A 5,404-nucleotide genomic window follows, 5' to 3' on the forward strand; every position below is an offset into this window, starting at 1 on the left:
AATGAAAATAAATTGTACAGCTTTAATGTTTTGAACTCTGGGAAATTTTTAAAAAGAATATAAATGTTTAAGAATATTTAGAAAAGAATTAGCATGTTTGTTTCATCCTAAGACATTGGCTATGTGAAAGCATTGTTTATATTCCTGTTGAGACGATTATGCTGGGACCGAGTGCTTTCATATCACTTGGATTTTCATTTCACATTTGTTGAAATGGTTTTCAAAGATGTTTTTAGCAAAGATTTTATTTGTGTTGCTTATACATGCATAGAAAGAAGTAAGCAGTAAAAAGCTCTTTCACATTCAGAATCCAATATTTTCAGGGTTATTTATTTTTTTTGTTTACATTGATAGTGATTAATTTCCATGCTTTTAAATCAAGAATGGTCCAGCCTACTTGGGTGAGTGCTTGCCTAGCATGCATGAAGCCCTGGGTTCAATTCCCATCACTGCATAAAACCGGGTGTGTAGAACACACTTCTAATGTCAGCACCCAGGAGGTGAGGACAAGAAGAGTCAAAGGTCATTCTTGGCTGTATCACAAGTTCAAGGGCAGCCTAGGATACGTGAGGCCCTGTTTTAAAAAGAAATTAAATCAAAATCGTTGCTAAAAGAACGTTCCAGGGCTGGCTTAGGCAGCACGCATACTTAAATTGGAACCACAGAAAACTTAGCATGGTCCCTGTACAAGGAGGGCATGCAAATTCATGAGACGTTCCATATTTTTCCGAAAAGAGAGCTGCCTTTGCCCATTTCTTATTTTAAAAGACATAAAAATAAAAATTTTGATGTAAAATAAAATGTTCTAGGAGCTGGAAAGATGGCTCAGCAGCTAGGAGCATTTGATGCTCCTCCAGAGAACCAGGCTCCAATTCCCATCACCCACATGGGGCTCACACATGTCTATAACCCCAGTCCGAGGGGATCCCAATACCCTCTCTGGCCTCTGGGGGCACTTCATGCATATGGTACACATACAATCATGCAGGCAAAACACCCATACACATAAAATTAGAATTTTGCACCCTTGTCTCTCGAATATTTTCCCCAGGCATTTGACTTTTTAAAATTATTTTGCTATTGTATGTGTGTTGTCTGTTTGCCTGCTTGTGTGTCTGTGCACCACAGACATGCCCGGTGCCTGTAATCCCTAGAATTGGAGTTACAGACAGTTGTGAGTACTATATGGCTACTGGGAGTCAAACCCAGGTTCTCTGAAAGAGCAACCTGTAGCTGGCCGCAGTGGCACACGCCTGTAATCCCAGCACTCAGAGCGGCAGAGGCAGGTGGATCTCTGTGAGTTCGAGGCCAGCCTGGTCTACAAAGTGAGTCCAGTAAAGCCAAGGCTACACAGAGAAACCCTGTCTCAAACAAGCAAACAAACAAACAAAAAATCCAGAAAACACAAAAAGAGAAAGAAAGAGAGAGAGAGAGAAAGAGAGAAAGAAAGAGAGAGAGAAAGAGAGAGAGAAAGAAAGAGAGAGAGAAAGAAAGAGAGAGAAAGAAAGAAAGAAAGAAAGAAAGAAAGAAAGAAAGAAAGAAAGAAAGAAAGAAAGAAAGGAAAGAAAGAAAGAAAGAACAACCTGTGCTCTTAACCAGGGAGCCATTTTTCTACCCCAGTTAAATACTTTCTGATGTACATCTGAAGGCAGTGACTGCCACATCATGAAAGCTGCCTAACTTTGCTAACTGTCAAAGGGATGTTGATGACTTCAGTGACATCAGGATTTAAAACTGACCAGATACACATAATTACCCTCAGGAATAAGGTGTTTTAAAATGAAAGCCCTTGTGGCCATGATTGGGCCTTAAGCTGGGAGTGAAAGCATTAGAAAAAAAAGGGATTTTACATATAAAACAGCCTAACAGAGCCTTAAAGGGAAGGAGTGGCTTTCTCTTAAAGCCTTGGAGAGGAGCTTCAGTGTGAATGGGGAAGGGAACACCTTTAGAGAAATTCCTGGAACAAAAAAAAAAAAAAATCTTATCTTTTACAACCTTTGAAGGAACAGGAAGTTTCACAACGCATGATTTAGTTCAACAGAGACTAGAAGACAGCATAGAAGAGCCAGGTACTGTTTAGGACTGTAAATTAGGAGAGTCTAAACTCCCAGGGAGAGGGCTGCAGGCGTTGTGGTCAGATGTCATCAAGGCTAAGGGTCTGGCTCCATAGGAGTGACCACTGTTTGAAGGGCCCATGTTTTAACAAGGGTGCTTTCTTCGTTGTTTTGAGCCAGGGTTTTGGTGTGTAGCCCAGGTTGGCCTTCCCAGTGATGGGATTAGCTCCAGCCTTTTTATAAGAACAATAATCCCACTCAGAAAGGGGAAACACTCGTGACCAATCCTCTCTCAAAGCTCTTGCTTTTGTATGCCACGACTATGGGATTTAAGACCTAATGTGAATTTTAGTGGGACAGACGTGGAAGCCTCATTTTTCATGCTTTACCATCACAGGAAGCCATAGTGCTGTCCAAGAAGCCATCAACAGTGTAAGAGAGATGAGGATGCCTTTGATCGGAGTCATACAATGGGAACATCCTACAACAGGATTTGTTGGTGGACAAGAGGAGGTAGGGCAGGGATATAGAGAAGGATCACAGTTGATGCCCGAATGCACAAGTTAGGAAGCCTTGTCAAGAACTCACTTAAATTGCATTAATTAAAAAGATAAGTCATGGTGAGAAGCAAACAGGTTTAATCAACACGTCAGGAAAAGGAACCAATAACCCTGAGTATATCTTTGGGGTACTGATATGAGCTGTGGGTTTAAACAGAAGACTTGAGGTGGGGGCCTAGAGGTCTGTATAATTAAGCAGCGCTACACAAGGTATAGGCCTGCCCACCATTGTTTCAGCTGGAGCCTTGCAAAGCAGTCTAGTAAAGTGTTAATCTGCTCATCACTGCCGTCACCCGCGGAGACTAACCTGGTTTCTGTAAAATGATCTGCGTTAAGGTGTTAACCTCTACATCACAGATAATTGTTTTCACAGGCAGTGGTTTGGTCTGCAAGGATTGGCTGATCTTGGAATCTAGAGTGACTGACCTCTCTCTCTGTGCTTCTAGCCTTGAAGGCCCCTCTTCAAGGTGAGGGAGTCAGAGGCTCTTTGAGAAATTAACATGCCTATGCAGGGTCACAGGGGACCCTGAGCCAAAGCAAAGACAGACACAGAATGAAAGCAAGAAGGTGGGGTTACCTTCTGGGCCCAAGCTAGGAATCCTTGCATTTTAGCAAAAGCAGCTTCTAAGAGACGGTTGCAGCTCTGGCTCCCCTTTGGCTGCCTGCCCTCCCTGCTCTGTGTTCCCAGTGTCTGAGAAGCACATTTTAATAAATCATGTGCATACAAAGGCTTACTTCAGGGTCTGCTGCCGAGGCCCTGAAACTGAGACAAGCGCTTAAGTGATATTTGAACTAAAAGACAGAGCTGGAGACGACCTTCATCATTTCTTGATATATTTAACATTTTCCAAGATTTTGTGTAAACCGAAATACCTTTTACGTTGGAACCAATATGTGAGTGTTCTGCAAGGGAAGAAAAAAAAAAAAAAAACTCCTAGAAAAAGACATTTGTGTCTCTTACTTTGGCTGATTGTGGAAACAATGGACCCCAAGGCTTAGACTTTCCCCTGGAACCTCATGCTGGGGGAAGGGAAAGGCTGAAGCCTGGCGCCAGCAGGAGGAGGTATTTGCTCCTCAGAAAAGGACCTCACAAAGTTCTGACAGTTTGCCAGACCATCTCGAGGGACAGCCTAGAGCCCCGACAGTGATGGGTCAATGACGGGCAGAAGCACACCTTGACCTGGATCTCTTAACTATGCATCCCTCTTGCCCTCTTGTAAAAATCTCATGTCAAGATAGACGGGTGCGGGGTCATTGCACCTTCTTATAGGTTTCTTTTTCCAGTAAAGCCAGGATGGTTGCATAAAATCTCTCTCTTTCTCTTTCTCTCTCTCAGAGATAGGCGTGTCATTATGTAACTCAGGCTGGCTTTAAGCGACTAGAGATCCTCTAGCCTCTGCCTCCACCTTGCAGATACCAGGATTGCAGATACCAGGATTATGATACCACACCAGCTCATTGGTTTGTGTCTTTCAGTGAGGACGGGTGACTGAGATTAGCTTGATAAGACTACCAGGGCCCAGGCGCTGGACAGAAACGCTGGTAACAGTTTCAGCTCTGAACATGCGTACCCATGGATAATGTCAACTCTCATAAAGCTCAATTTTTATAGGAACTGCTCAAGACTCCACTGGTATAGAATTTCTTAATCAAGTCAGCATCCCATCAATATGCCACAAGTATTCGTTTCTGGATGCAAGCATAAAAATCAATAGAAGATGGGCTAGGGAGATGGCCTAGAGGTTAAGAACACTTCTTCTCAAAGAAGACCTGGATTCAGTTCTCAGCACACACACAGCAGCTCACAACCATCAGTGGCTCCAGTTCCAGGGAATCCGGTGCCCTCGTTTGACTTCTACAAGTACCAGATACACACATAATATACATGTAGAAAAGACAACATTCATACAAATAAAATAAAAGTCTTTTAAAAATTTTAAAGTGGTACACGCCTGTAATCCCAGCACTCTGGAAGGCAGAAGCAGTCAGATCTCTGTAAGTTCAAGGCCAGCTTGGTCTACAGAGCAAATTCCAGGAAAGCCAGGGATTCACAGAGAAACCTTGTCTTGAAAAACGATAAATAAAATTAAATAATTTATAAAAACCAAACAAACAGCAACAGTAAAAGAATAGAGGAAGACAAATAAGATTCTCTGCATGAATAGTTGTGGGAACGAGGATGTGTTTGAGAGTCCGTGAGCCTCTGAGCGTAGATGGTCTGTGTAGATGTGTCTGTACATGTTTGAGTGTGCGTGTGATAAGGAGAGTTAAAGGAGTCCCATCAAGTTGGTTGCCATGAGGCAATGCTAGAGATAGCCCTGGTGAAACTGGAGAACACATTCTGAATTATGGAATGTTTTTCGGGATGCCGAAAGGCAACGTGGTCACTCCCATCCTTAACTATCCGTAAGTACTTATTTCAAGCTATGTATATTCATCTCGCACAGTACTTTGTTCTGCTGACATTCCGTGAACTGGTCAGACATGAGTCTCCTTTCACTGCCCTTGAAGTCTGCAGGTGGGGAGGAAAGGAGGCGAAATGATTCTTTGTCGTTATCTGAATTAGAAGGGTATAATTTGTTGTGAGAGTAAACAATGAGACCAACCTAGTCTGGACTACCATGGGTCTCAGAGGAAGTGACCTCCAGGCTGGCCCGGTAGGGCAAAGCTGGGTAAGGGGAAAGAGTGCATTACGAGCTGACTGCAGACTTTAAGGCAGGCTTTAGCTGCAACCAGCATCCCAGCAGGCCATGGGAACTCCACTCCCCTTGGCCCTTTCTCCTGCAATTT

The 5,404-nt window shown here is 43.2% G+C and overlaps 1 non-coding gene across 1 annotated transcript; it reads left to right on the forward strand.

The window, feature by feature from the left end:
* Positions 1-623: 623 nt before the first annotated feature.
* On the forward strand, positions 624-727 carry LOC129685786 (U6 spliceosomal RNA). Its single transcript, XR_008721538.1, has one exon. It is a non-coding gene; the product is annotated as a U6 spliceosomal RNA (small nuclear RNA).
* Positions 728-5,404: the final 4,677 nt, after the last annotated feature.

The sequence above is a fragment of the Psammomys obesus genome, unplaced genomic scaffold, assembly GCF_907164565.1.
Source record: "Psammomys obesus unplaced genomic scaffold, mPsaObe1.curated_primary_1811, whole genome shotgun sequence".
NCBI classification, from domain to species: Eukaryota; Metazoa; Chordata; class Mammalia; order Rodentia; family Muridae; genus Psammomys; species Psammomys obesus.